Source organism: Rattus norvegicus, chromosome 5 (genome assembly GCF_021556685.1).
Source record: "Rattus norvegicus strain SHRSP/BbbUtx chromosome 5, alternate assembly SHRSP_T2T, whole genome shotgun sequence".
Classification (NCBI taxonomy): domain Eukaryota; kingdom Metazoa; phylum Chordata; class Mammalia; order Rodentia; family Muridae; genus Rattus; species Rattus norvegicus.
Window position 1 is genome coordinate 8,561,633 of NC_141538.1, and position 19,649 is coordinate 8,581,281.

At 44.4% G+C, this 19,649-nt stretch overlaps 1 long non-coding RNA gene across 1 annotated transcript in view; it reads left to right on the forward strand.

Annotated features, from left to right (window-relative positions):
• The first annotated feature begins 4,268 nt into the window (after positions 1-4,268).
• The window catches only part of LOC134486912 (uncharacterized), a 68,747-nt gene continuing 53,366 nt past the window's right edge, over positions 4,269-19,649 (forward strand). The window contains exons 1-2 of the long non-coding RNA XR_015620598.1: positions 4,269-4,378; positions 6,220-6,375. This is a non-coding gene — a long non-coding RNA (uncharacterized LOC134486912). The remainder of the gene's footprint in view (positions 4,379-6,219; positions 6,376-19,649) is intronic.

Consider the following 19,649-nt stretch of genomic DNA (forward strand, 5'->3'; position numbering starts at 1 on the left):
GATTTAAAATCACATTTCATGATGATGATAGAGAACTTTAAGAAGGACATAAATAAGTCTCTTAAAGAAATACAGGATAACACAGGTAAACAAGTAGAAACTCTTAAAGAGGAAACACAAAAATCCCTTAAAGAATTATAACACAACCAGACAGGTGAAGGAATTTTGCCTTGCTGGACACCAGTGGGAGGAGAAGCCCTTGGTCCTGCCAAGGCTGGACCCCCCAATGTAGGGGAATGTCAGGGTGGGGAGGGGGAATGCCGTTACAGAATGAGGGGGAGCGGGGATGGGATAGGGGGTTTATGGATGGGAAACCAGAAAGGGGATAACATTTGAAATGTAAATTTAAAAAAAAAAGGAACCGGAACATTTAGCTTTTGTGTTTCATAGTTCCTGACTCACGTAGATTTCCGCCATCTCCACACTCTCAGTTTTCAATATTTCCTCCATTCTTCTCTCATGTAAAGTTCCTAAGAGAAAGCCACATCCACATTTAACATTGTACAAGCACGAGTGACTGAGTAGTCAGCGACTATAGAGAGTTGGAACGCTGCATCCAGAGGTGAGCTACATTATCCCCCAAGTAGTCATTCACTGCCTACCTCTGGGTGTAAGTCAATATTTTGTGACTACTAGGAAAATCTTTTTAGAATGAACAAGTAGATCCCTCCCTTCCATCAACCCAAAGACTAATAATGTAATCAGATAGCACATGAGGCCCATAGTAGAGGCAGCCCTGCTTTGCTATTATCTGCCTATATTCCACCAAAGTATTTCAAAAGTGTCTTTCTTCATGGTTCTCTTTGTCTGCTGGTATTTGGAGTAACTTATATTTGTGCTCTCTGGCTGTGGCCACTGGTGTTTGGATCTAAAAGAAACTCTCTTTTGAACAGCTTTACTACTGAGCCATCTTACTGGCCCCTCTGTGGAATTGCATCTTCTGTTCTTAACAATTTGGAGCTTTGAAGCTAGCCCTCATAATGCTGAGAGAGGCTCCACAGGCTGCTATAGGACATTTTTCATCAGCCGTATTACTCAGTAGTGAACCTTACATGCAGCCCTTCCAACTACCCCATGCTTACTGGTGCACAGTGGTAAACTTACTGTTGGGGCAGCAACCAGCTTTCTAGTTGTGTTTTATGCTTCAGTAGAGGGAGTTTACTTCTGACACTATAAACCCAGGGAAAAGCCCGTGGGTTGGGAATGTTGCAGCTGGAAAGATGGCTGAGTGGTTATGAGCACTTGTTGCTCTTGCAGAAGACCTGGGTTCAGTTCCCAGCGTCTACATGGTATTTCATAACCATTCATAATTCCAATTCCAGGGGCTCCAACGCCCTTTTCTGATTTCTACAGGCATGTGGTACATGTAGATTCACATAAGCAAAACACTTATATACATAAAAATAAAATAAATACATCTATAATATTCTTGGGCCCATAGCTGAAAGTGTTGTGAGACCTAATGGGGAAAGATACTGCTGTTTTGCTAAATGGACATTATGTGCCTCTAAAATTGCCCTTAAATAAGTATGTTTATGTTCATAGATTAGTGCTGCTCTCAATATTAGTCAGAGAAGGTTCTCGTTTACAAGTCCCATTGATATCTTCAAAGACTCCTTACTTGTCAAAGCACTGAGAGTGTCTGTTGAAGGCTCAACTATCCACAGAATACCAATATCACCCACTCTCGGCTCAGAGAAGGTTGCAGAAAGGGGTCAGAAAGAGTCAGAGTCAGAGAAGGAGGGGCGCGGCTTCTGAGACTAGCGTGGTTATTGAGCTTTTATATTTTAAATGGGGACTCAACACGTAGCTCTAACTGGCCAGGCTTGCTTTGAACTCACAGATGCCTGCTTATCTCTGCTCCACGAGTGCCAGAATCAAAGGTGTATGACATCATGCCGAACTTAGGATTCATATCAGTTAGCAGTTAGGGTTACTGCACAAGACCCAGAAAGTTTGGTCCTGTGGAGATCCTTACCACTAATAGGGCCTTACCATATAATTCTGGTGGGAGAAGATGTCAGTGAACTTTGGAACCAGTAAGTCATGGTTACACAGCCAACCTCCTGCACTGTGGAAGACTCAGATTTTGTTTGCTCCTTTATAAGCAGCTCTGCCTATTCTAATCATGATAAAGACCACTGAGAGAAGCTTTCATTAATACTGCATTATATTAATCTGTATTAAGTTAATACTGCAATATATTATGACACTATTTGAGAGAAGTCTCTCATTAACTAACCTGAAGAATACGGAAAATTAGCCTACTTGTATAGACGGAAGAGGGGTGTGGCAACCTCAGGCATGCACTGTAATTTCATTGATTATGGCCTTGAATATACACAGTGTATAAATCCATCAGTCACAAGCCTTACATGCAAGCCAATCACAGGCTTCACACATGCACTGACATAGGGCTAAGGTAGGCCTCCTTCTGTCCATCACAAGCTTTTCACTGGGTCCCTAGGGGAGGTGTGCACCCTTCACCAGGCATGAGAATAGCTGTAGGGTCATCTAGAACTCAATAAGGCTTGTCCCATTAGAGTCTTGCTAGTGTCCTGTGTGCGTCATTACTGGAGCAAGGTTTGATGTAGGAGGTGTGGCTTCATAGTATTTGTAGTCCTTCTAGATGGAGTGCAGAAAACTCATGGTTACTGAGAGTACAGATGGAATTTCTGTGAGAGCCTGGCCATTTGCCAAAGAAGTGGCAATTCTCTACTCAAGGCAGCCAGGCATGAGGGAAAGGGTGAGTGATCTGCCAATCAGATAATGGAGCAACTTGACCATGACAGCTCATTCCAAAGGGAAAATCAGCAAATGGGCCTACAATAAAGACTTATCACAGAATCAACACAGTGCTTAACCCATAGCTAAAACCTTTCCCGGGAAATGAGCTCCCCTTAGATGTCCCACACTAAGCATCTGGATTGGCTAATCTGAGAAAGTCCAGGGAACTCAGGTAATAGCCTAACAGGGATCTGGGCTCAGACTGGTGACAATGTTGTCAACAACAGCAGCGACAGAATAGGAGGAGGAAGGAAAGGAAGAAGAGGAGGAGAAGGAAACAGTGAAAGAAATGATAGTGAGGTTGTAAGGAGTTGGCCCTGTGAGATCCATGTGGGTTAAAACAGAGACAAAGCACCCATCTGCACCAACATGAACTCTGGTCTGAGAGCTGAGTAAATTACTATAAACAGAAACACAGACTTGGACATTGCAATTAAACTTATCGAAGAGTTATTAGAACTATGAATAGTTTGGGATTTCTGGTTTTGAAAATAATCTGGTTTTCTTTACAATATCTACAAGGCTCAAAACAGAAGTTAAGTTCTGATTGTCAAATCTGATTTTTTTTAAAAGACTTCTGTTTCATATGAGGCTTTGGATAAACCACATACTACAAGGATGATGATTTCATGAGGATTGGAATGTGTAGTTAGGTGTTCTGAACTACATGCAAAGTGTGAAACCATTTCAGCTTCTGTGATGGTACCAAGTTGTAGGGCATGTCAAAGAAAGCATTAAATTTCTATTATATACATTTTCTTTGAAAATTAAATTCAAATTTATACAAATTAATTTGTATGAAGAATTAAATTGATCTGGAAATTTTGATTTGTAAGAATCATTAACCCTGGAAATACTAAAGACTGTGTTTACTAAAAGTCATAGGCTGGAGGTTTAGTTTATTCATTAGTAATCACAGAGCTGTAAGTCTGACGCCCAGCACTAGGAGAGGGGTAGGTGGCAGCGAAAAATAAAAACAAAACAAAACAAAAAACCCTAAACAGACAAATAAAACATCAAAAATATCAAAATAACAAAACACAAGGGGAAAAAAAGCAGCCAGAAATGTATGCCCATGTTGTCAAGCTAGGAATACCCTGTGGACAGATGAATATCAGTGACATTCACAGAAAATTCCTTCAGAACGTTAAAAATTATGACAGCATTTGGGATACTTTGGGATAATTTCCTTTTGATTATACTGCTACTCCTAGTCTGCTTCTCCCCGCGGGTATTCTGGACTGGATGGGTTGAAGCTTAGCAGCGGCGGGTGAGTGGGATAGGGAATGTGGGAGAAATGGCCTTCTCTGAAGGCGGTTTTCAGTAAAACAGTTCTCTTCATTGGGGTGGGGAGTAGGGTGATATAAACCTTGGAGACTGGGTAGGGGTTTTCAGGGTGAGTGTTTGTCATTGGCTGGGGCTGAGTGGCTGGGGATGCTTCATTTGCATAAAGAGGAATTCCCGGTGCTTGCTGGACCTATCCTTACAGGAGAGGACGTTTTGACCTCACTCTGGCTCCGAATCAGCTCCCCCAGTTGGTCCATCTTCTGCTCCGCATTATGTCAATTAGAAGTAATGGCTCTTCAGGACGGTAGGTTGTCATAGGCTAGCAGCATTGTTTTCAGGTATCCGCTAGAAATCGATGGCCAGACCCTACTGCCTTACGATAGACTATGAAGGGATCGAGCTCACCATTACATGTGAGCTTCATCACTGCTGTCTAACTGTCTTAGGGCCTGAAGCTGCTTAGGGAGAAAAGTAATGTACAGTCTCGCCCAGCTTCAGCGCAGCAAGATCCACTATGACTGCAGGGCAGTGGTCTCTGTTCTTATACACACACTCGTCTTCCTCCGGAGACAGACTCTGGGACGTGCTGAATGGCTGTCTAAGGATGAGAACATGGGCTCAGGCACTTGTTTCAGCTGTGTGAAGTCACTGTGCATATGCCCGCCACGGAGAGGCGGGGCCTTCTTCCTCCTGTCTCCCTGAAACTACTATTTCTGGAGCTGTGCTATAACCCAAGCCTATAGACTCAGATGCTGCCACATCTACAGTGCTACCTGAGGTCTGAGGTCACCACTGGTGCTGCTCCTTTGTTAGACATGGGGGAAGAGAAGAATGTGTCCCCATGAAGAATCATGTACAGGAGACATCTGGATAATGGACTGCTGTCCTTCCTGTTTCTCCTGCTTTCGTAGAAGCTCCACGGTCTTAGTAAACTCTTGGTCTCTTCCAAGGGCATCCCAGCCACTTCTAGTTGGGCTAGCAACGTGGTGCTGTGTTGGACCCTCCGGGGCCCCTCAGGGTTTGCCCCCTGCTGAGCCTTGCTGATGCAAGTGAAAGCCTTTGTTCTTTTTGAAGGAACACCTGGCCTTTCTGTTTGGCCATGGTGGGGGAGGGTAACACCCGGGCGCTAACATCTTTTGATGTCATCTCTGGGTTTCGGTTTCTGTTTTCCTGCTGAGAATGTAAATTTGGTTCTCCATTGTGCTTCCACTCAGTGGGCTTGGGGTGTCTCTTCTGAGAACTTCTGTAACAAGAATGCCAAAAGCATTCACCCAAGGGCATCCCAGCCACTTCTAGCTGGGCTAGTAACGTGGCCCGTGATATCAGCAGTCTGGGGCTGATGGATATGATGACTATTTTCATCATTGCTATGGTGTATTCATGAGGCACATTATCTTTGTCAACCCAGGGGAAAAACTCACTTTCAAAGAATTAGCTTTTGTTTTTGATTAGAATTTATTTCTGTACCTTGAATTCCCTCTCAGAGTGTAAGAAAGTCATTTTGTCTTTAACAATGGCTTTGTCATAGCCAATTGCAGCAGACTCCTGATCAGACCAAGTTCAAATAAGGCAAATACCTGTTTGTAATAAATCAGGGTGCTCAGGAATATGATCTTCCTATTTACTCAGTCTGTAAATACTGTCTGCCTGGAGAGCCGGGCTGGTATCTTAGACGTTTCTCAATTCATGACCCATTCATTGCTCAACTGAGCTCTTGAGTGTTAATTGTTTAAAGCTCTTTCTTCAACACAGAAGTTTTTATCACCTTGCATCGCCGTGCAGGACATTCTTTTTATGTAGATGGCACTGAAGCTCTCAGAGGTGTATTAAATATGCTCTCTGTGTGCTGTCTTCACAGGGTCACGGGTGACAGAGTTGCTATTCTTTGTTGTGAGAGCTCCCTGTGGCTCCTCCACACCTCACAGGCTGCTCTGCATTGCCCAGATATTCCGGCTCCTGGACGAGCTATAGTCCTGGAAGGGGCCCCAGTCACTTACCTCTCAGTTCAGCACTTAGGCAGCTGGGAAAACCCCGTGCCTAGGCCCAGTGTGCACTGGTTGAGGATGAAAGGATGCATGAGATAGTCCAGAAGGGGCTCTCTCTCGAGCATGAGATCCCAATCGCTGAGATTCTGCTGTTTTTCAGTCTGAGCAGCCATCTGGACTTGTCGACCTTCTTCCTGAGAAAGTATACCCAATAGGAATGACGGGAAAGCACGGCAAGGAGATAGTCCAGCTCACTCTCATGGTACGCAGCCACTGGAGCACGCGTGTTAATGGCATGCAGTCATGGCAGTTAGCGGTAAGAACTCTGCCCAGGAAGCTCTCTTGTTGGTTGGCGGTGGAGTTCGTGGGTCCTGGATCCTGATTCAGGGCTCCTCTGCTTCTCTTCGTGACTCCCGGGTGCCCCAGAGATGCCATTTAATAAGTACTCTGTAAGTGGTATCTGAGCCTCAAGCTCTCACATCAGGGAGCTTTCGGAAGGACGCATCAGGCCAAGTTAGAGGTATAACTGGGATGATTTGAGTAAGACGGAAAAGGAACAAAGGTTGAAATATTGCTTCAACTTGGGATCAGGAAAGGAAAGCAAGTTTGGATGCCTTTCTGAAAAGAAGAGAACACTTATGTGACTTGGCACCCGCTTGTACACCTGTGAGGGTAAATGTGTTTTGATGAGTATTAAGTACGTCTTCAGATTGTAAGATCTGGGCTAGTTGAGTCATAACCTCCCTCTGGCCTCAGATTCCTCAGTAGTAAGATAGGGACAATTTCTGTAGTCAATTTGCAGCAACACTGAGGGGATTGAATGAGATTATTTATGCAAAAATCTTGGAGTAGTGCCTGGCACACAGTAAGTATGTCATGAACATGGGTTATTATTGTCTCATCAGACAATGCCAGTTGCTTTTCTGGCCGTTGATTTTTTGGGGGCCCACTAGCTACCAGGCTTCTCACTGACTCTCCAAAGCTAATACCCACAGTCTACAATGCATCCTCACCTTCTGCTGTTTAGAAAGGGATAGGCTCACTTACCCGGCCCACTCTTCCCTGGAAGGATGGCTGCTTCCCTCGCCTGGTGGCTTTTGATAGGGGCTTGATGTGCTCAGGTATCTTTTGACTCTGGCTTCTCTGCTTATTGCTAGACAAGTCTTCTCTAAGGTCACAGCCCTTGACTTCAAATGGTTTGCCTTAGAGGTTTTTATATTTATAAGTATGAGAAATCATACTTATAAGGCCATTATTCTTACATTCAGTGTCAGTAACTTATCTGAGAGAGTCAATACCTCCTATGAAGTGGGGTTTGGTTTAGGTGGCTTTGCCTAACTTCAGCTAATGAAAATGTTCTGGGCCTGCGTGGTGTAGGCTAGGCTAAACTCTGGTGCTTGCTAGGCTAGGACTCCATATCACGTCCACTTTTGACTTAACGTTTTCAAGGGAGGATGGGATTTTGGGGGTGTTGCTTCATTGTGTGCACACATACTCCTTGCTGCCTCTGCCTCTGCCTTTCCATCTTTAGTCTGAGCCATCCAGAACTGCTTACCTTCCTCCCTGGGAAAGCATGGTTGGTAAAAAGGGAAGGATAGCTCATCTTACCCTTCCACCTCAGACACAGCTTGTTAGTTCTGCTTCTAAGGAGAGTCCTGAGTAAGACAGGGATCCAGTATCTGTGACTATTGCCCTTTGAAAGACCATTGGACTTTATTAAATTTTAAGTTCTGCTTTATCAGACAAGGTCTCACCATGTAGTGCAGGCTCAGCTGGCCTCGAACTTACAACTCTACCCACTCAGTATCCAAAGTACAGAGATTATAGACAGGCACTACCATGTCTGGTTTATTAAACAATATTTTTTAAATTTAGAATCATTTTTAAATATTTATTTTATGTATGTTGAGTACACTGTAGCTGTCCTCAGACACACTAGAAGAGGGCATCAGATCTCATTACAGATGGTTGGGAGCCACCATGTGGTTGCTGGGACTTGAACTCAGGACCTCTGGAAGAGCAGTCAGTGCTCTTAACTGCTGAGCCATCTCTCCAGGCCACAATATTTCTTTATAAATAAGTTTTATAAGAATAAACCAGGCTTTGTGTTTTATTAGCATATGTTAATTGCATAAATAATGGATTTCATTGTGGTATTTTCATATATGTATAAATTAAACATTTTAATTGCTTTTTATGATTATAAAGTCATACTATGGGAAATGCAGAAAATAAAAAAAATAAAACAAAGATGGTTGCTATAACCATCTTGCAGAGTTTTTTTCTACAAGTACATAAAAAAAATAAGCACAAAATTTGAATCATGAAACTTTACTTTGTCTTTTTTCCTAATGAGATTAATTGTAAGCATTTTTAAAGCATCATAAAATATGGAGAATGCTATTGGAAACTCCCACTGGTTTGTGTTGTTAGAAGGTGAAGTTGTTTCCAGTTTCGGGTCATCGCCAAGAGCTCTGCAGTGTAGGTTTTTGTACACAAATCTACATCAGCCTCTCTGATTATTTCCTTAGGGAAGATTCTTAGGAGGGGAATTACAGAGAACTTTGACCTCACAAGTAAAAATTATAAAAACTGAAAGGGGGAAAAATACAAGAAATTAGATAAACCGTGTTGACTCATTTTAACTAAGGCCACTAGCACCAGTGTCTTCCAGGGCAGCTAAGGTGGGCACCAGTTTACTAGAGAGACAGTGAGAAAGGCATGGAGAGGGCCGGATCAGGAACCAGATCTGCAGGTTCTGGACATGCCTGTGGCTTCACTATTGGGAAAGTGACATCTCTGTGACAAGAGATATTAACTGCCCTACTGCTTGGCAAATGCTCCTAGGTCATCGTTATACCATGTGGTAAGATGTCCCCTACCCACATGACCTTGCCTTCCCAGTAGAGCAGGTACAATCCAACTGCATCCCAGAAAGAAGTCTGGCTTAGCTTTCCAAGAATACAGCGTTTGCCTTTTCTCTAGCACTTTCTCCAAGCTCTTTTCTAGCAGAAGAAATGTGGAACTGTAACGACTGCATTTCCTGGGGCTGGCCTGTAGGTCTCACAGTGCTTACCGTAATACATTGGGAAGCCCGCAAGCACCCAGGCAATGTCTAATGAGTTGACTTAGAAATCGAGTGCTAAATGAACACGATACTCTCAGGGTATGTATTAAGCACCAACTGTATATCTCTGAGGTCAAGTTGGTCACATCACAACAGAAAACACAATTTGCTAAGTGCTTGACCCACTGGGCAAGAGCATAGTATGTAGGAGCTTAGTACAGAGAACCTTCTTCCCTGAGGTTGTGGTGGTGAGCATGGCCTTTCTGGACCAGCCTCTGAATCACTGACCTTAGACGGAAAGAAAACCTACAGATATGACTCCCCGTGGCTTTCTGTGTAGTCTGATGTAGAGCAGCAGTTTCTTAAAGACTGGCTACTGAAGGACTGAAGAGCAGGGTGCAGCATCCCATGATCTCGGGGAGGAGGTGATCCAACCCCATCTTTTTAAAAGGACTGTTTCTTGTATCCATGCAAAAGGCACTGTCTGGGCCACACAGCTGGAGTATCTAAGTATCCCAACAGCACCCAAATGCAGCTACAAACAGACTTAAATTAAATTTCCTCCTTGTACATAAAATTATGGCTGGTGGAACTCTGCCTGCCCCTCTACCCTTCCTGTGTTTCCTCCTGGATCCTCAGAAGACGTGTGAAGAAGGACTCCATCAGAACAGCTTTTGCAAGTGACCTGACACTGAGATGCTCCACTTGACTTCAGGGGTCATAGCAAGGTATCTCAAAATCATCTGTCATTTGCATGTATGTGAGACAATGTGTCGGTCAGCTTTCTGTTGCTTTGACAACAGGTCAGAGGGAACAACTTGGGGGGGGTGGGCAGGCTTTATTTTGGCTTACAGGTCAGCTGGCTCAATTTCTTTTAAGTTTGTGACAAAGCAGGAACACTGTGGTGGAAGGGTGTGCCAAGGAGAGCTGCCCTTATCTGTAGTCAGAAAGAAGCAAGAGGAAGGCACTGTGCAGGAGTGACCTGGGACTGTAATGACCCAGGGTTATACAGAGGGAGGGTTAAGGGAGTCAACCCCCAGATGCCTTAAATTTGAAGACGCAGGCATTGGCTTGCTTCCCCTCTGCCACCATCAATCCTAGTAAGGTAAAAACTTATTTACCCTGACAGTTATCAGGTTTCACTCATTGTTTGACCTTATAAGGCCCTCCCCTCCCCCTCCCCCCACCTCCACTCTACAGCCCTGAGTATTCAGATGAAGCATAGCCCTACCCTGGTCAGTGGTGCATGACCATAGAAACCTTGCCCCAGAGACCCTGGCTACCTTCCCAGAGGCATAAATACCCACCCCCTACACAGAACCAGTTCTCTGAAGCTGTTCCCCTATGCTGTATGTTCTTTGCCTGGGCACACATTGCCAGCTAAGATCCTCTGCTCACTCACCCATTCCTAGCTAAGCTTCCCTTCCTTCAGTCCAGCCTCAGGCCTGGCTACCCCAAGGGAGAAGCTGCGGGGCAGCAACATGCTGCTTTCAGCTCATCCCTAAGCCTAAAAGTTCTCCAACTGTGAATTCTTGGTGGACTGATCTCTCAGTAACACCATTGAGACCGAGTTTTCAACACCAGTCTCTGATGGACACACCGGATTCAAACCACAGCATACATCACATCTTTTCTTAGGTTGAAGATTCAGACTTGCCTTTAAAATTCATAGATCATGGATAATTTGCAAGCAAAATTAGCTTAATTGCGAATAGTGGAGATTCTTCTCTTACTGTATCTAATGGGGTAAATAATACAATGGTTTAATTTTTTCACACATATAACATCCATACCTAGTGGTTCAACATTCATATGTTAACTCCATCATCACTAAGGATGATGACTTAGTCCTATATGCCTAGAACAAGGACAATTACAACTAGCTCCAAGCGAAGACAGGAAGTGTCCGTCCTATAGCTGAAAATTGGTGTGCAGTCTAAGTCAATCCGCAGGAAAGAGGAGAGGATCCGTTTCTTGCAAAAACAACAGCCTCTGCCCTGACTTTGACTGCACCTCTTAGCTATCTTCAATAAACTTCAGAAACCAAAGAAACAGTAATGTGAGTGAAAGATGCAAAAATGTCACCCCTAGAAGAAAGCTGTCTCCTGAAATTTCAGATGCTGAATTACAAGCAGTTAGAGCAGGGAGGAGGGCATAGTGGCACGTGCCTTTAATCTCAGTACTCAGGAGGCAGAGGCAGGTGGATCTGAGTTTGAGGACAGTCTGCTCTACAGAGTAAGTTCCAGGACAGCCATTGCTACAAAATAGAGAGAGCTTGTCTGAACAAACAAAACAAATCAAAGCAAAATAAAAGTAGTTAAGGCATGGCTGTATCTGATATTCAAGTCAAAAAAGCGTACTATATACTAAATATATGTGTTTATAAAATATTAAAAAGTATTTTACATTTTAAATCAGGTAGTAATTTGCTTTACCTTTTCATTAACTTAAGTAGCAACATTTAAATATGGCATGATCAATTATTTATAAATACCATGTAAATTGTATTTCCTCGTGTTCAATTTTTAAAGCTTTTATATTGTGAGCTCCACATGCAAATGGGAAATGATTAAAGCACAAGTGAAGCTTGCTTATTTTGGATGGCAAAGGGTGCTTGAACTCACAATCCTCTCACCTCTAGTCTAGAGACATGTGTCTCTAGATTTCTGGTCAGAACCACCACACCTTGTCATTTACTTTTAGCTAGAGTTTTTGACATCATCTACATTGGTATTGAACTTGACCTCAGCAGCTTGGTGAGTAGGGAAGGGAAAACACAGGTACCCGTGCCTGAGTGTTCTAGATGGACACAGAGATGGGCAGAGAGTAGGTGATTTCCCCAAGGCTCCAAGGCAGCATGTGTTTAGCACTTGAACTCTTGCCTTCTGCACTCGGGACCCTTGGTATCTGCCCCTGCTGCTTTTCTCAGAGATGATGAACATCCTGTGAAACTTGGCAGAGTCAGAAAGAGGTGAGTAGGAGTGAGATTGAGATAAAAGACCACTAGTCTCTGGTATATTTAGAAAGAAGGTCTCCCTAGAGCCATGCAGTAAATGCAGCATGAATCACCATGTGAAATAAACAGTGTCTAGGGAGAGGCGTGTGCAGAACTGCTCTCTGAGATGTAAGGTTTTACTATAAATGAAGTAGAGTGTGTGAGTGTTGGGGGCATGGTTGGCAGCCCTTTCTCCTTGTCACTATTTTTGGTTCCCTGACAGAAGAAAGTTTTAGAGATTTCCTTATAAGGAAAAAATAAAAAAATCATGGGGTGACCTCGTGACTTCAGCAGAATCGACTGTATGTGAACATCCCCCAGTTATTAGCAGTTGGAAAGAATTGGTGGCAGTCTGTGAAAGCTTCCCTCCCACCCACCCACAAGTGGGAGAACAGTTGAAATCAGCTCAAAGGGCTTACGAAGTTGTTCTGAAAACATGGGACCAACATTTCAGATATGGAAGATCCCAGGGGCTGGAAGATGGTATGGCCCTAAGTGAGAGGCCAGCACTTCTTTCTTAAGGAGGCATTGGATCTAGCCCTTATGCAAAAAACCTGGTAAGAAATATTTGGTTCTTGTAAGTCCATTCCTCTATGAAACTTGTGGAGCGTGCAAAGAGAGAGGCAATAAAATGGCCCATCACCCTGCATTTGCAGGTCAGTCATGATTTGGTGCACAGGCTACCGAGGGCTGGGGATAAAGCTTAATCCTGCACATAGGGGTCTGCAGCAGATCCTGTTCATGTATTCATGCAAGTACACGAATCCATCAAGGAGCAGGAGGACGGACGCCAGTCCACGCTTTGAGCCGCTGTTTCTCATTTTCCTGTACACACAAGTCCTGGAAGGATGTCCGTTCATAGAGAAGGCGGTTTGGAAACCCAGGCTGAAATGACTCATTTATTAGCTGGTGTATCCATGTGCACTGTTTTGAGGAAAGGATTACAGGGAAGAATCGAGGGAGGGGAGACCATTGTGTACTAGGGGTACTAGGAAAAGGATCCAGGGCTTCTTTCAAAAGACATTGTCCTTAGACTAAAGGAGAAAGAAGGAAATGAGCCAACCACCAATGTTCATGTTTTTCCACTCCCTGACTACAGACATAACCTTACATTCCTGGTGCCACAGCCAACCCCCCTCCCATTGTCCAACCCCCCTCCCATTGTCCAACCCCCCTCCCATTGTCCAACCCCCTCCCATTGTCCAACCCCCCTCCCATTGTCCAACCCCCCTCCCATTGTCCAACCCCCCTCCCATTGTCCAACCCCCTCCCATTGTCCAACCCCCCTCCCATTGTCCAACCCCCTCCCATTGTCCAACCCCCTCCCATTGTCCAACCCCCTCCCATTGTCCAACCCCCTCCCATTGTCCAACCCCCCTCCCATTGTCCAACCCCCTCCCATTGTCCAACCCCCTCCCATTGTCCAACCCCCCTCCCATTGTCCAACCCCCCTCCCATTGTCCAACCCCCCTCCCATTGTCCAACCCCCCTCCCATTGTCCAACCCCCCTCCCATTGTCCAACCCCCTCCCATTGTCCAACCCCCCTCCCATTGTCCAACCCCCTCCCATTGTCCAACCCCCCTCCCATTGTCCAACCCCCTCCCATTGTCCAACCCCCTCCCATTGTCCAACCCCCTCCCATTGTCCAACCCCCTCCCATTGTTACGCCTTCCCTGTCAGGACTCAATGCACCTTCCATGATCCACCACAAACCTTTCTCCCTTCAGTGGCTTTTGCCATCATGTGTTTTGTCACAGCACCGAGAAAATAACTAATACATTATGCCAAAACATTAGGTGAGAAGCTTGTGACATGCGGTCACGTACTTTTAAAATAGTACAATCCAGGGAACACATCAGTGTTTGTTTTCAGTGTTTCCTTATCCCACCTTTGCTCTGACTTGGGAATGGTAGAGGGGAGAAAGAAAATAAAAAGATGAGTAAAGCTAAGTTCTCTTGTTCCTCAGAAGTCATGAGATTCAGCGACTAACCTTCTTCCGTTTGGCCGAACACGCCTAGTATTATACCGCTTCTCCAAGTATGAAACACACATCGCCATAATGACACTCTACAGGGAAACTCCCTGAATGGCGTTCATGCAAAAGCACACGGCACGCTAACTCTCAAGGCTTCAATGCTTTCTTGGCTTCCAGCTGTTCACGCCTCCTGTGGAAATGGGGCTGATACAACTTGTGAACACTTGCTAGCAGCAGCAATAGCATCTTTACACGAAACTCACTTTTCTAAAGGCTCCCTATTCTCTGGGCTCATGCAATCACGGACTAGGGACTTCTCCCTCTGTATTGTCTACCCTCTCTCTCATCCTCCTAGAGTTTTAAGAGCAGGTATTGGGTCGGTTTGGGATGGCTCAGTGGGGAAGACCATCCTGGAATAACACAGGAGTATTTATCTTCTTTCACCTGGATACTCTACGGCTATCACAAACCCTGTAGGTCCAAAGCTGAGCCCATGATGATGAGGATGAGACGTCTCTTCCTCTGTTCCTAGTCCCCTGGCTGGTACCACCATCTGCTCATCCCTGGAGTTACACTTGCTACTCCATCCCCCTCAGGAGACTCAGTCACCGAGTCCCTTTAATTCTGCTACCATCATACCATGCCTTCAGTCTGTCTTCCACATTATTCTACGGATGTCTTCTTCAACGATACCCATTTAATTTCAGGGATTTATCTATGGAATAGAAGGCCACATGCTATAGTAATTGTCTTCCAATTGTGACTGTGTTAACATTTTATACTCTATGTAGTCACTGAAAGGAAATCTAAGATGGGGCACAAGGCTATGGGTTCAATATGAAGATATATAGATGTGAAGAATATAGATATAAAGAAATATAGATAATGATAATCTCAAAGGGTCTAGTGGGAGTGGTTTGAAAGTGAAATGCCTTCAGGGGTCCTGCTTTTGAACACTTGAAAAGTTCCTAGTATAACAGGATGTTTCTTAGTGATCTTCTCTCTCCCTACCACCCCGAGAAACCTCAGCTCCTCCTACTTAAGTCTCCTCCTAGTTTGTTGGGTATGCTTACACCTATTCACATTGGCTACCTTCGACTACAGATGCCTTTCCTGCCTGGTTGTTCTTGGTGAGATTCTCCGTCTCCAATATGCACCTTAGAACATCTTGGCTCCCAGACTGCTGCTGTGTCCTCCCCAAAGCATGCCAATCAAAGCCCTCAGCAGGTACTGACCTACTCACTTGCCTTGTCTCTCCTCCTTAGTCAGAAAATGTTAAATTACTATTTACCTTTGTATGACCCACCTACAGGAAAGTCTAAAATAAAAGACATTAATTTTTCACTTAGAATGATTTTTAAAAAGTAAAATCCCTAAGGTTTTAAAAGAAACATCTTTCTTTATGTAGACCATAGGGGTTCATACTCAAAGCACTATAGGGCTTCTTCTTTGCAGTTGTATAGAGGCCCATCCTCAGCAGTTCTATAGAGGCTGGGCTGCAGTAGCTCTGAGGGGCTCGTCCTCAGCAGAGCTTCTTAGAAACCTGCTGATGTGGTTGTAAAAAGATGTTCTTCAGAGCAATGAGGCTCATCATGCTTGGATATGAGTCAGCTACAGGATTGTACTCTTATTATGTATTGCACAATTGACATTAAAAAAACTAGACTCAGGAACTTTAATAATTTCCTCTAATGAAAACCTCCCCACAATTTACAGAATGATGGGTCAGATTAACAGCTAATTTATAATTAAGGCAAACAGATTCTTGTGCCTAAAACAAATTGTAGTCTACAGATTACATAAGCAAGCACTGTGCTTCGTGCTGCGAGAGGAAAGTTACATGCCAGGAAACGTGTTTGTCTTTTAGGGCCATCCTACAGAGTCTCCCCAGGAATGTGTATCTGTCGTCCAATCCCTGTAGAAATCACAGCAAGAGGCCTGTCCCAGAGGACTCAAGTGTACACAGGGCACTTTTCTCTCTGGAGAAGTCAGTGTTTTTGTGTTGCAGAGAGTATTGCAAATAAAACCCATTTCCCATCCATCTCTCTATTGAAGATTAGTACCTGCTATAAGATTTTTCTCCCAAGATAGCAAATCAAAGTTGGGCAGTGGTGATACAGGCCTTTAATCCCGACACAGGGAGGCAGAAGCACGTGGATCTCTGTGAGAAAACCTGTTCTGACAAACCAAAAAAGCAGAAATAAAAGTATAAGAAAGACAGCAGATGAATTCTGACTTACAATTCCTTTTCATTTTAAACCAAAGTGTTTGTTTTCTTTACATTTTATGTAGTCAGACTACTGTATTTGAACATTATATCTTCTGCCACAAAGATTCTTCCTTTCTCCCTTGTTTTCCTACTTCCCCCTTTTGTTCCTTTCTTCTTCATTTCCTTTTTAACAAGCACTATTTCTTGCCTACCCGTTTTATCATATGACTGAGTGGATGCTAGAGACTAAAAGCTAATTCAGACATAACCCTGAAGATGATGATGGTAGAGAGGGCAAGGACAATAGGCAACCAGAAAATTCGAACGGGGTAAGTGCAGTGATTCAGAACCCCAGTGGGAACAAAGACAGAATGCAAGGGTGGTCTTCTGTGGAAGTGAAGCTTCAATTTCAACTGGTGAAGTGGGTGTGGGCAAGAGGGATGCTCAAGGCTTTCCAGGTCAGGGAGAGCAAGCAGAACAAAGCCATTGGAGGGTGAAGTCTGACACAGAGGAGGGCAGGGATTTACCAGCTGGAAAATCTAGGGTCATGTTAAAGAAGTTAGATGCCAGGCAGTAAGAAGAGAGTGAACCTGTGAGGTCCAAGACTGAGGCAAGAAAATAATCAGGACTCACAATCTAGGACTCCTAGAGGTCCAAGAGGAGCAGGAGAAGGGGGAACACAGACTAGTGTGTGAAGAGCAAACAAAGACCAGAAATATTAGAAGAGCCCTTCAGAGGTGTCCTTCAGAGGTGCCCTTCAGACGTGTACCGATCTGAAGCTCAAGGAGAAAGGTATACATTGGAGGGCATGCGAGTGGGGCTTACAACCACAAGGATGAATAAAATACCAGCCACTACTGCTCTGAGGAAGTGTACAGAGAAGCAGTGAATTGAGGAAGGGACCTTAGAAATGCCAACATCTAGATTACTGTCAGAATAAAAGGAGTCTCCTGAGAGAGACAGGTTCATGATGGTGAGGAGGTTAGGAGGAACCTCCTAGAGAAAGCACTGTCATGGATGCTTCTCAGCTTACTGTGACAAGATGCCTGATAGAAGCCACTCAAGACAGAGGGGCTGCTCTCTCGGGTCCCACAGCCCATCCTAGTGGGAAGGCATGGTGGTCAGAGTGTGAGGAAGTTGGCTATTTGCATCCAGAGTTAAGCCAAGAGAGATGAATTCTTGAGGTCCTCAGCCCATAGGCTGGTGTCTTCCACATTTAGTCTGAGTCTTCCCTCCTAAGTTAAACCAGACGCACCCTCACAGGCACACTCAGAGGTGCATACCAAGGTGTTTCTAAGTCCAGTCAAGTTGACAATGAGGATGATCTATCACAGGTTCTAATGAAGTTAGACATTTCAAGAGCAGAGAAACAAGAGTATCCAAATAGGGAGATTCTCAGGACAATATGGTCACCAGATTTTACAATCAGCACTTTGTTGAAAAGAACACAGTACTGTGAACAACTAGGGAGTTAGAAGTGACATTGTGGGGCCTTGACAGTGCTGGTCTATCAGATTGAACTCCATGATCAAAAAGAAGTGCAGATCAGGGAGGCAAGGAGAGAACTCCACAAATGAAAGAAAAAAGAAGGGAAAAGAGACAAAAAGGGTTTTGAAGTTAAGGAAACAAACGGTGGAACGAAAGTGAGCTTTGTGGGAGCCGCACTGTGCAGAGCTGAGTGCTGCAGGCTGATTCGGGTTGAGGACACTTCTGGGGGACACTCACGGTGCAGAGGAGGTTGGACTCTGGATGCAGAAGGTCACCACAGAGAAAAAGACAAAGTCAGGACGTTGTATGCGTAACAAACAGCAAGCCCCCTAGGTTTGAAAAATGTCAGCGCAAAACAGACGTGCAAGGTGACTTCCTAAGACTTCAAGGATGATGACTACTTGCGCTTGCTAGACACTAGTTTAAGTTCTTAGGGTGTACTTAAACTCACTGGTGTGAAAATGAGTGTTAACCGCACTGAGTGGAGCTTCAAGCATGACGACCATAGGAATCTTAATCAGAACAGCTGTGATTAACTTCAAAAGACCTCCAACAAGATAGAGCCTGTTGATGTTCCTCATAAAAGGACTTTAACTGGGGCTGGAGAAGTGACCTCTGAAGTTTAGAGTTCTAGATACTCTTACAGAGGACCTGGGTTCAGTTCCAAGTACTCACATGCTTACAACTGTCAAACTACAGTTCTGGGGGTGTGGGAGGGTCTGATTCCTTAGGCCTCCACTGGCACCAGGCATGCACATGGTACACATGTATTCATGTATGCAAATGTTCATAAGCATAAAATAAAAGTACTGAAATAATAAAAAGGAATTTCATTCATGATGTTAGTTACTCTTTACTCTACCTCCCTGTCAGCTATAGATAAGTCTGTCCCAACCACTGGTGATATTGTGAGGTGCTAACATATATAAGAGATGGAAAATTAACTGAAAAAATATATATTATATGTATATATACATACATGTACACATACTCATCACATACACATATATGTTGGGAAGCTCTGCCACTTAATGTTGCAGTCTTCCATGTCCAGACAGCTTCTCTGAGCTTGGCAGAAAATGGAGGACTCCCTTTTCCAGCAGGGATTCCACTTCTCTGACTTTATCTGGGGAGCACAACCTCCACCCTCTACCTAAGGAAGGTCACCCAGTCCTTGGCAAGCTTACGAGTTCAACTTCCTCTTTCCCATAAAACCCAGCAAGTACCTGGGACTCCTAGAACCCATTGCCTCCCTGCAAATAAGGCATTCCCAGCATACTAATCCCCAGGGAACAATTTTACATTCACCCTGAAAACTCCCTGCCACTCCTATAAATAGCCCTTCGCCACATGAGTAAAGTGTATGACCACCAGCTGTTTCACTGAAGATCTTCTAAAAGAGCTGTTTCATTGAGTATCGTCTAAAAGAATTGTAACACTAAAATCCTTGGAGAAGTGCCCAACCCCCACAATCACTCCCAGTCAGACTCCAATCCTGCAGGCCCAGGCTGTTCTAGACTCTGCTGCATCCTTCCAGTCTGATGTGCAGTGGTGCCTGGACACCCTGAAAGAGGAAACTGAGGACACAGAAGCACAGCTTGTCCCCAGCACACATACCATGGCTGGGTACCTAGAACTCGGTGCCACAGCTTGAGGAAGCACACATGCAATACCACATACACAGTTGTGGAGAAGCCGTTATCTATGATGGGGCGAGACTTTCTGTGATCCAGCTGTTTGCAGTCACCTACAATTCTTTAACTAACCTCTTACCCAGCTAGGCTTGGCTTGAACTGTTTTGATCAGCCACTGATACCCTCTCGGAGTAGACATTTGTTCAAGTGTTCCCGGGAGA